The sequence below is a fragment of the Onychomys torridus genome, chromosome 16 (genome assembly GCF_903995425.1).
Source record: "Onychomys torridus chromosome 16, mOncTor1.1, whole genome shotgun sequence".
Taxonomy (NCBI): Eukaryota; Metazoa; Chordata; class Mammalia; order Rodentia; family Cricetidae; genus Onychomys; species Onychomys torridus.
This window is the reverse complement of record NC_050458.1, coordinates 14,287,904-14,299,822: the sequence shown is the minus strand read 5'-3', so window position 1 is coordinate 14,299,822 and position 11,919 is coordinate 14,287,904. Positions and strand designations below refer to the sequence as shown.

The following is an 11,919-nucleotide window of genomic DNA, read 5'->3' as shown; positions in this document are numbered from 1 at the left end:
ATCAGCTTAGTCTTTGAAGCAATAACTATTACTATTTCCTGTTAATTATTAAAATGTTTTACCATCTTATAAGGCTGGAGATTTTGTTTTAAACTTATTACTATATTGCATAAATTCTATGGCACGTATTTTTAAGACACTATGAAGTAAGATTGAAGATATCTGCTGAACTAAAGCAGCGAGAGGTTTGGAGCTTTCCCTGGGCAATGTGACTAAGTAGACTACCTTAGCTCATCTGCTTGTAAAATGGAAATGTATTTGCTATCTATACCGGAAACAAGTTATGAAAACTAAAGTAGGTCATGCACAAAACAAAGTCATAAAGCAGAATTGCTTTGAGCAAAGCTTCTAGTATTTGCTCTTAGGGTACAAATTGTTACTATTATTTGTTTTTTCTATAAAGTCGACTATCATTACTATGGTATTTTTCTAATTAACACTACCATTATTAGTCAGTATAATTAAATTTTATTTTAATACTGTAATGGAATATAAGAGATTTTAAGTTTTCAAATGCATCCTTAAGAATACAGTATTGGAGCAAGGCATGGTGGTTTATGCCTTTAATCCCAGCACTGGTGAGGTAGTGGCAGGTGATTTCTCTGAGTTCAAGTCTGCTCTACAAAGTTTTTTCTAAGACTGTTAACACAGAGAAATTGTGTCTCAAAAAAAAAAAGAAAAGAAAAAAAAGGAGACTATAATGTTTGAATTCAGAGAAAGAAATGAAATTATTTTTATCTATTTTTAAATGTCTCAAGTTCTACTGAATTAGTATATTTTGAAATATTTATGTACATATTATTAATACATATATAGGTATAATATTGAAAATTCACAAGGTCTACATAAATACAAATACACTGAAAATGTAAAGTTAAAATACTTTCCTTACTTTTGTGAAAGTTTTGGAAACCCTGGTTAAGTAAGGAAATTGAAGCGACTAATCCATTTTAAATATTAGAATGAAACTTAAGACAAGAGTGTGAATATGAAAGCATTATGAGAATAAATACAACAATGAGTGCTCTAGATGAACTATGGAAAGAACCAACAATACTTGGTGTGGTTGATTCCCCAGTGTCCATCCAAATGGGTACAATGGTGATGAATATGGAGTCAGATCCTCATCATTAGGAATATGATAAGAGAAGGCAATTCTCTTATGCAGCCTTCCTCATCTCATCACTCTGCGTCACCTGCCAGTACTCAAGGTGGTCTCCCCATGGAAAACCCTGGCCAATCTAACTAGGATCAGGTAACCAATTTTTGCTTGCCTTCCCAATTCTAGTTTCCCAGTCTTAGCCTCAGTTTAGTAGCAGACACCTCCTGTGACCTCCTCTTGCTCTCTGCCTCTTTTCCAAAAGGACTGAGCAGATATTCTCCTACAGCGTTCTCCACCCATCCTTTCATCTCCTCTGCCAGCACCAAAGCCACAGTTTCCTTGGAAATCACAGGACAAGCCAGGCAAGGAATCAGGTATGTGGTTTTCACTCTTCTTCCTGTCCTCCAATTCCAATACCACAGACAGCCCTATAGCAGGCAACCTTCAAGGGCCTGTCTTCCCTCACTTCTCCCATTCCCTGTGGACTCCACAGGTCCATATGGCAGACACAACTGTCCTTCCCCCTGTGGACCCTCTCAGGCCCCACCCTTCCAAAGATCATCCCCATTCCTGTATGTGAGCTCCCAATTCATAGAAACAAGTTCTAGTCAGGAGCCCCTGTGACACAAATGACAGATGCACTCACTGCCAAAATCAGATGCACTCTCTGCCAAACAATTCACAGCTATCATATTCCGCTAATATCCAGTGAGGGGAAAACAGCAATAAAGGACCAGAAAACCTGCCCAACAACAGCACTACCAGATATCAAGGTCTAGAATTTAAATCATCCAAAACCCAGATGACTAGGTGAAAACATAAAAACACAATCAATAACCACCATATAATATGTGATGGGAAATTCAACATAGCCAAACCACAAGTCAAGGACTTCAAAAAAGCTATTATGAATGTGGCCAAGAGTCTTAAAGAGGAAATTCATAAAATCATTCATGAAATCTATGAAAACACAAACAGTAGAATGAAGTGAAGAAAACTGTTTAAGCATGAACTGAAAAGAGAATCAATAAAGAAAACATAAACTGAGGGAAAACTGGAAATGAAAAGTTTAGGAACTTGATCAGGAATATCAGAGACAAGTCTCACCAACAGGGTAGAAGAGATGGAAGATAGAATATTAGGCATTCAAGACAAAATAGAAGAGATGGATACCCCAGTCAAAGAAAATGTTAAATAATAATTCTATATATATGGTCACAAAACATCCATTAAATTTGGAACACCATGAAAAGACCAAATCAACAAATAACAGGAGGTATAGAAACCCAGAGCAAAGGCTTAGAAAATATTTTCAACAAAATCATAGAAAAAATTTCCCTTATCTAAAGAAGGAGTTGAGTGCCAAGGTATAAGAAGCACAACTAACACCAAAGAAACTGTGCCAGAAAAGAAATTACCTATACATAAAATCAAGACACCAAGTGCCTACATAAAATATAGATAAATAAATAAATAAATGGAGAGCTCATATAAACAAACAAACAAACAAATAAATAAATAAATAGATGGAGAGATCTCATATAAGTAACTGAGCAGCACATTTAAAATCTCTAGATGAAAGAGAAAAAAATATCACATAAAAGGATTAACAGCAATGTCAATAAAATCAAATTCACTGCTGAAATTAATAAAATAGAACCCAGAACAAAACAATACCAACAAAACAAAACAGTACAAGTGTCAATAAAACACAGAGTTGACTATTTGAGAAACTGGATTTCAATAAGATTGAAAACCCATTAATTAATTAACTGAAAGGTGAAGGGAAAAGATACAAATTAGCAAAATAAAAATGAAATAATAAAAAAGAAGGTAACAACAGACACTGAGTAAATATGGAGATTTATAAGCATATATTTTTAAAACCTTTACTATATCAAATTGAAAAAATCAAAAGAAATGGATAATTTTCTTCTTATATACCTCTTACCAAAGTTAAGTCAAAATCAGAGAAACAATTTAAAGTGACCAATAATCCTAGTGAAATGTAACCAGCAGTTAAAATCTTTCAAACAAACAAATAAACAAACCCTGGGGCAATATAGTTTTAGTGCAGAATTCTACCAGATTTTCAAAGAAGAATTACTGCACTACTTCTCAAATTAGTCACAAAATATAAAGATAAAGAACATTACTCAATTCTTTCTCTAAAAACACAGTTACATTGATACATAAACTACACAAAAATCCATCTAAGAAAGAGAATTAATTACAGACCATTTTTCTTTTTGAACATAGGTGAAAAACATTCTCAAAAAAATACTGGCAAACTGAATGAGGAATACATCAAATATTATATTCAGTATGACCAAGTAGATTTAATTCTATAGTTGCATAAATGGTTTAACATATGTAAATGAATTAATGTAATCCTTTGTATAAACAGACTGAACTACAAAAACAACATGATCACCTCATTGGATGCATAAAGGTCTTTGGTAAAATCCACCAGACATTCATGATAAAAGTCCTAGAGTAGACACAAGGAACATACTTCAACATAACAAAGATATTTTACAACAAGCATACAGCCAATATCAAGTGAAATGGAGAAAAACAAAAAGCATTTCCATTGATGTCAGTATCAAGACACAGTTGTCTAATCTCTCCATATTTTCTGAAAATAATGCTTGAAATCTTAGCTAGAGCAATAAGACAACTGCAGGAGAACAAGGGAACACAAATGGGAAGTGAAGAACTCAAAAATTTTTTCAGGTGATATGATTGTATATATGATTCACACTAAAAATTCCATTAGGAAACTTCTACAACAATAAACTCTTTCAGCAAAGTAGGAAGATACAAAATTAACAACCCCACATCAATAGCTTTCTATTATACAAAGGAGAAAAGGTCTGAGAAAAATATCAGGAAATGAGAAAAACAGCACTTTTCACAATAGTCTCATCAAACATAAAATAATGTAGGGTAACTCTAAACAAACATTAAAGACTTGATTAATAAAAGCTTCAAGTCATTGAAGATAGGAGTTGAAGAAGATAACAGAAGAAGGAAAGGTAGTCCATGCTCATCTATTGGTAGGATTAATATGGTAAAAATTATCACACTACTAAAAGCAATCTACAAATTTAATATGATCCTCTTCAAAATTCCAGAAAAATTCTTTTTTTGTTGTTTTTTCTTTTTTTAAATTATATTTGTGTTTTAATTTTACATATCAGCCATGGGTTCCCATGTCCACCTCCCTCCCTTTCCCACCCCTGCCTCCCTCTAGCCCCTCCCCTCCATTCCCATCTCCTCCCCAGGGCCAAGATTCCCTTGGGGATACAGCTCAACCTGATAGATTCAGTACAGGCAAGTCCAGACCCCTCCTTCCAGGCTGAGCAAAGTGTCCCCACATAAGTCCCAGGTTCCAAACAGCCAGCTCATGCACTATGGATAGGTGTGGGTCCCATTGCCTGGGTGCCTTCCAAACAGTTCAAGCTATTCAATTGTGTCACCTATCCAGTTGGGGGCTCCTCAGCTTTTGGTTGATAATTTATGTGTTTCCATTAGTTTGGTTATTTGTCCCTGTGCTCTTTCCAATCTTGGACTCAACAATTCACACTATTTATAGTCCCTCCTTTTTCTTGACAATTAGAGTCCTGGAGCTCCACCTGGGGCCTGGCTGAGGATCTCTGCATCCACTTCCATTAGTTCCAGCATGACAGTTAGGGTGTTTGGCCATCTGATCACCAGAATAGGTCAGATCAGGCTTTGTCTTGACCATTGCCAGTAGTCTACAATGGATGTATCATTGTGGATTTCTGGGGACCTCTCTAGCACTTTGCTTCTTCCTATTCTCATGTGGTCTTCATTTATCATGGTCTGTTATTCCTTGTTCTCTATTTCTGTTCTTGATCCAGCTGGGATTTCCTGTTCCCCTAAGCTCTCTTTCCCTCAAAACTTGCCCTTCATTACTCCTACTGTCGTCCAGGTTGTTCATGTAACTTTCATCCATTTCTCTGTCATTGGGCGATCCCTGTGTCTTTCTTAGGGTCCTGTTTTTTTAGGTAGCCTCCCTGGAGTTGTGTAGCAGTCTAGTCATCTTTGTTTTACATCTAGTATCCTACTATGAGTGAGTACATACCATGTTTGTCTTTCTGAGTCTGAGTTACCTCACTCAGGATGATCTTTTCTAGATCCATCCATCTGCCTGCAAACCTCATGATGTCATTGTTTTTCTTGCATTCCCACCAGCAGTGGAGGAGAGTTCCCCTTGATCCACATCCTCTCCAGCATAAGCTGTCTTCTGTGTTTTTGATCTTAGCCAATCTGACAGGTGTAAGGTGGTATCTCAGTCATTTTGATTTGCATTTCCCAGATAATTAGGGATGTTGAACAATTCCTTAAATGTCTTTCAGCCATTTGAACTTCCTCTGTGGAGAATTCTCTGTTTAGTTCTATAGCCCATTTCTTAATTGGACTGTTGGGCATTTTGATGTCTAATTTCTTGAGTTCTTTATATATTCTGGATATCAGCCCCCTGCCAGATGTGGGGTTGGTGAAGTCATTTTCCCATTCTGTAGGCTTTCGCTTTGTCTTGTTGACCATTTCCTTTGCTCTACAAACGCTTCTCAGTTTCAATAGGTCCCATTGATTGATTGTTTCTCTCAGTGTCTGTGCTACTGGTGTTGTATTTAGAAAGTTATCTCTGGTACCAATGTGTTCAAGAGTACTTCCTACTTTCTCTTCTATCAGGTTCAGAGTAACTGGATTTATGTTGAGGTCTTTGATCCACTTGGACTTAAGTTTTATGCACGCTGACAGGTATGGATCTATTTGCAGCCTTCTACACATTGACATCTAGTTATGCCAGCACCATTTGTTGAAGATGCTTTCTTTTTTCCATTGTGTAGTTTTTGCTTCTTTGTTAAAAATTGTATGTTCATAGGTGTGCGGGTTAATGTCAGGGTCTTCAATTTGATTCCATTGGTCCACATATTAGTTTTTATGCCAGTACCAAGCTGTTTTTATTATGGTAGCTCTACAGTAGAGTTTGAGGTCAGGGATCGTGATGCCTCCAGAGGTATTTTATTGTACAGGATTCTTTTGGCTATCCTGTTTTTTTTTTTTTTTTTTTCCATATGAAGTTGAGTATTCTTCTTTCCAGGTCTGTGAAGAATTGTGTTGGTAATTTGATGGAGATTGCATTGAATCTGTAGGTTGTTTTTGGTAAGATTACCATTTTTACTATGTTAATCCTGCCTATCCATGAGCATGGGAGATCTTTGCATTTTCTGACGTCTTCTTCAATTTCTTTTTTCAGGGACTTAAAGTCCTTGTCATATAGGTCCTTCACATGCTTAGTTAGAGTAACCCCAAGGTATTTTATATCATTTGTGGCTATTGTAAAGGGTGATGTATCTCTGATTTCCTTCTTAGCCTGTTTGTCTATTGTATATAGGAGGGCTACTGATTTTTTTGAGTTGATCGTGTATCCTGCTATGTTGCTGAAGATGTTTGTAAGCTGTATCAGTTCCTTGGTTGATTTTTTGGTGTCACTCATGTGTACTATCATGTCATCAGCAAATAGGGAAAGCTTGACTTCTTCCTGTCTAATTTGTATCCCCTTAATCTCCTTATGTTGTCTTATTGCTCTGGCTAGAACTTCAAGTACTATATTGAATAAGTATGGGAAGAGGGGACAGCCTTGCCTTGTTCCTGATTTTAGTGGTATTGCTTTGAGTTCCTCTCCATTTAATTTGATGTTGGCTGTTGGCTTGCTATAGATTGCCTTTATTATGTTTAAGTATGTTCCTGTATTCCTGATTGCTGCAAGACCTTTATCATGAAGGGGTGTTGGATTTTGTCAAATGCCTTTTCTGCATCTAGTGAGATGATCATGTGGTTTTTTCCTTTGAGTTTGTTTATATGGTGTATTACATTGACGGACTTTTGTATGTTGAACACCCTTGCATCCCTGGGATGAAGCCTACTTCATCATGGTGGATTATTGTTTTGATGTGTTCTTGGAGTCCGTTTGCCAGTATTTTATTGAGTATTTTTGCATCAATGTTCATGAGGGAGACTGGTCTGTAGTTCTCTTTCTTTGTTGCATCTTTGTTTGGTTTAGGAATCAGGGTAATTGTAGCCTCATAGAAGGAGTTTGGTAATAGTCCTTGTGCTTCTATTGTATGGAACAATTTAAAGAGTATTGTGTTAAGTCTTCTTTGAAGATCTGGTAGAATTCTGCACTGAAACCATCTGGTCCTGGGCTTTTTTTGGTTGGGAGACTTTTAATGACTGATTCTATTTCCTTAGGGGCAAGATGGAAGCTCTTGTCCAGATGGGAGTTCAGGAGCAGATGGGAGATTGGGGCTGGTTTCTAAGTCTCAGGAAGTGGCTGGGAATCTCTGTATCTTGTCCAGATGAGAGCTCTGGGCAGGATGGGAGCTGGGGGCTGATCTCTGAGTCTCAGGACCTGGATGGGGTCTTGGGCAGATGGGTATGGGGCCAGGTTGTGGAGATTGCAGGATCTGCCTGCAATCTTGGAAGAGGGGAACCTTCCTGCAGGGCCTACTGAATGGCCAGAATCTGGGGCCAAGTTCGTCAGTCTTCCCGGGATGGCTGGTGCCCAGCAGTGGGACCTAGAGTTGGGGGCCTTTCTGGCTATGACCCCAGGCACTAACCTCTGGTCTAGATGGGATTTCCGGGGCTGGATGGAAACTGGGGCCTGGTTTTTAAGTCTCCAGAAGTGGCTGGAGTCTCCGGCAGATGGGTGTGGGGGCATGGCATGGAGGTTGTAGGGTCCACTGGAGGGTCTTGGAGAGGGGGAACCTTCCCGGTGGGGTTGGGGGTTCCAGCCCTATGGCCAGAACCTGGGGTCAAGTTGAGCAGGTCTTCCCCGGAATGGCTGGTGCCCAGGGCTGGGACCTAGGTGTGGGCCTCTCTGGGTGTGATTCCAGGCACTTACTTCTGGTGCAGATCCAGAAAAATTCTTTGCAGATCCTGAAAGAACTATTTTCATTTTAATAGAGAAATAAAAAAAGCCTAATATAGACAAATCAATCATGAATAAAAGAAGATCTGCTGGAGATATCACCATCCTCAACCTCAAATTGTACTAAAGAGAGATAATATTAAAAACAGCATGATAGTTGCTTAGAAAAAATACATAATTAATGGAATTGAATTGAAGATCCATTTATAAATTTACATATCTCTGGGCATTGTATTTTTTATAAGGAAACCAGGAATTTATACTAGAGAAAAGATATCAACTTAAAAAAAATTGGGGTACAGCTCTAAACAGAAATCTCAAAAGAGGAAAAACAAAGTGGTGTGATACACTTAAGAAATGTTCAACTTCCTGAGCCATCAGGGAAATGCAAATAAAAACTACTTTGAGATTTTATCCATATACCAGTCAGAATGGTCAAGATAAAGAAAACAAATGAATGTCCATGTTGGCAAGAATGTGGCATAAGGAGAACAGACACGCATAGCTGATGGGAATTCATACTTCTACAGCCATTATGCAAATTAGTGTAGTGGTACTTTTTAGGTACCTACTTCAAAAATCATCTATTCTATATCAGGATTCTGTATCTTATCACAGAATCACTTCCTCATTCACCGATGCTCTCTCTATTCATAAGAGCCAAAAAATTAGAAACAGACTAGATACCAACCAATTTATGAATGGATTAAAAAATGTGGTACATTTTCACAACGGGATATTACTCAGCTGTAGCTAGAGTTTTCCTGTCTAGCCCACAGTCAGGACAAATCTCTCTCACCTGCCAGTCTCACAGCCTCTCAGACCCAACATACTCTGTAAGTACACATACAGAGTCATATTGTTTATAAACTGTATGGCCTTGGCTGGCTTCTTGTTAACTGTTCTTATATCTTAAATTAAGCCATTTCTATTAATCTATAAGTTGCCACATGGCTTGTGGCTTACCGGTATCTTAACATCTTCTCATGGTGGTGGCTGGCAGTGTCTCTCGACTCTCTCCTTCCTGTTCCCAGAATTCTCTCCTCTGTTTGTCCTGTCTATACTTTCTGCCTGGCTACTGGCCAATCAACATTTTATTTATACAGAGTGATATCCACAGCACTCAGCCATTAAAATAAATGGAAACATGAAACTCACAGGGAAATGGATGGAGCTAGAGGAAAAAAGAATCCTGAGTGAATTAACCCAAACTCCAAAAGAGAAATCTGGTATGTATTCACTTTTAGAGGGATAATACTTGTTGAGTCTGCAATAAGAACTCTACAATCCATAGAAGTACAGACATTAGCTATAGATCTAGAGACTGGTGTGGGGAATTGAAGCCCCCTAGGAAGGGACAATATAATAGTTATTGGATGGGTGGGGAACTGGAAAGGATGAGAAAATTGGGAGGGTAATTGAAAAGGGGAGTGGGGGATGTTATATGGGGAGAGACAGCCAAGTCAGCTGAAACTTAAGTGGCATTTGAGGGTTTTTGTGGAAAGCAATTGTGATGGTTATTCTTGGGTTATTAACTGGACTACTTCTGAAATTAATTAAAATCCAGAAATGGAAAGCATACTTGCTTAATTGGAAGTAGGTAGATCCACTTCTTTTTTTTTTTTTTTTAATAGTAAATATTTAATTTGGTCCCATCAACTATCCTAGTACATTTTCCTGCTATGGTAGCAAAACCATGCTAAGCAGGGGTTCATGAGGTATGGGGGTCATTGAGGAGACCCTGAATCACTGAACCCACTCCACAGTCCTGGTCCTTCTGCAATAGGAGAGTGTGGCTGGCAGAATGTCACAGTGGGGAAGAAAGAATTCAAGATGGAAATCTAGGTCTTAGCCTGTATTTTTGCTCATAGGAAGGAGGAAATGCACGTATTCAAGTTTTAACCGCGTTATTCAGGAAAAAGTGGCTAAGCCTCTCTTCGGGTCCTCTCCCTAAGGTCTCCTTCATCTCTGTTCTATCTCTTTTGTTTGTTTGTTTGGGTTTATTTGTTTGTTTGAGACAGGGTTTCAACCTCAAAAGCTGATTCCTGTGTTCAGCTTCTTCTGGATTCTGTCTCATGTATCCAAATCCTTCTCCCTCTCATCCTTTCCCAGCCCTTCTAAGTAGAATTCTGGGCCTTCTCCTGACTTTGATGACTTAGAGGTTTATGGCAGTTCCAGGTTTTTAAGGCTCAGACTTGCTTCTTGAACAACTAGAGACCAGGGACTTCCTGGAGGCCATACCTGATCTGATACCTGTTAACTACTTGTCATGGCCCCTGGGAGGAATCTAAGCCATGTCTACAGTGTTAGTTGGGGACTTGATGGCCTCGAGATGAGGAGTCTCAGGAAATGTGTGAATGCTTAAAAGGCTGCTATTCTTCATTTGGGAAATTAGAAACTTCTGGTCTGGGAGAGTAGAGGGACAGGTATAGACAGAACTCTAAATTCTTAGAAAACATCATCCTTTCCAAGCTGAACACAAACTATCAGATTTCTTCCAGAGCCGAGAGACAACTATGCCAGCAGGTCTAGGACCTCTGTTCCAGGTTACTCCAAAGGAGAAAGAGAAGGTGGTGACACAATGCCAGCCTCACTGAAGAGAAGAATCTTCAGAGGTATCATGGTTCCTGACTCCATATGTCGAACCAAGAGGACTGCGTAGTAGCCATTTTCATCCCAGCCCCTCTTCCTCCAGGCTGTATTTCGAGTTTCCTTTCTGAGACTGCAGATCTTTGTAGGCCCATACATAGGTGGTGTACCATGTAGACCATTTGTGAAAAGAAGCCTCCCACTGCCTCCTGGGTCTCTAGACGGTACTTGATGGCTCGAGCCCCGTTGTTTCCCCACTCAATCATGGTTCCTGGCTTGAGCTTGTACATCCTCAGCTCATAGATGTGGGGACGAGCTCTGGGCTGTGGCTCATTCCAGAAGCTGAACTCCAGAAGCAACTGGTTTCTCCTAGACAGCAGCATCTTGTTCCCTTCCTTCCAGAACTCCGGGTACTCCTTGTTGTTGTTTTTAGCTTGTTCATGCAGTCCATGAGGGCTGGATACCCACCTGAGACCCGCAATAAGTGCACTACCTGGTTCTGCTCCCCGTACCATGTGTTCCAGTTGCCCACAAGCGAGCAGGGGTAGTCCTCATCTAGGTGCAGCTTGGGCAGCACAGCCTCCGTCGGACTGTTGTAGGAATCCAGATATTTGGGCTTTACAGTTTGAAACTGGATCTTGTAGAGATTACTAGTCTCCTTCTTAAACAGCAGTGTGAAGTGAGCATCCTTCCGAGGAGGATCCACCTTGTGAACAAAGAGGGAGCAGAACCAACTGCCTTCACTGTCCTTGGAATAGAAGCACACAGCAGCCGCAAAAACCAGAGCGGGGTCCGGTCTTTCCCTGCAGCCTCAGTGACGCTGCAGAGATGATACACAACCGGGGAGCCATGTTGGACGAGTAGAACCACTTTTAATTTGGAGCTTTAAAGAGGGAAGTCACATGCCCTTAATCTGGATCTTGAAGCAGAATGACACCTTTAATTTGGGCCACACTCTCTGCTGGAAATCTATGTAAGGACATGAAAGAAGTAAGATTTTGCTCTTTGCCTGCTTGCCCTTGCCTTGCTAACAAGTCTGTTTCTTCACTGTTTGCTACCTATTTCTTCAGTATTCCAGCATATATTGAAGACAAGATGGGACGTTTAAACTTGTGAATTGAGCAACTATTGAATCCTTGGACTTTCCATTCACAGCCAGCCATTGTTGGATTAGCTGGTCTGCAACCTGTAAGTCGATCTAATAGACCCCCACCTTATATATAGAGAGATTCATTTGTTACTCTAGAGAACCCCAGCCAATACA

At 39.4% G+C, this 11,919-nt stretch overlaps 1 pseudogene; it reads right to left on the bottom strand.

Annotated features, from left to right (window-relative positions):
- Positions 1 to 10,613: 10,613 nt before the first annotated feature.
- Positions 10,614 to 11,506, bottom strand: LOC118597082 (annotated as a pseudogene).
- Positions 11,507 to 11,919: the final 413 nt, after the last annotated feature.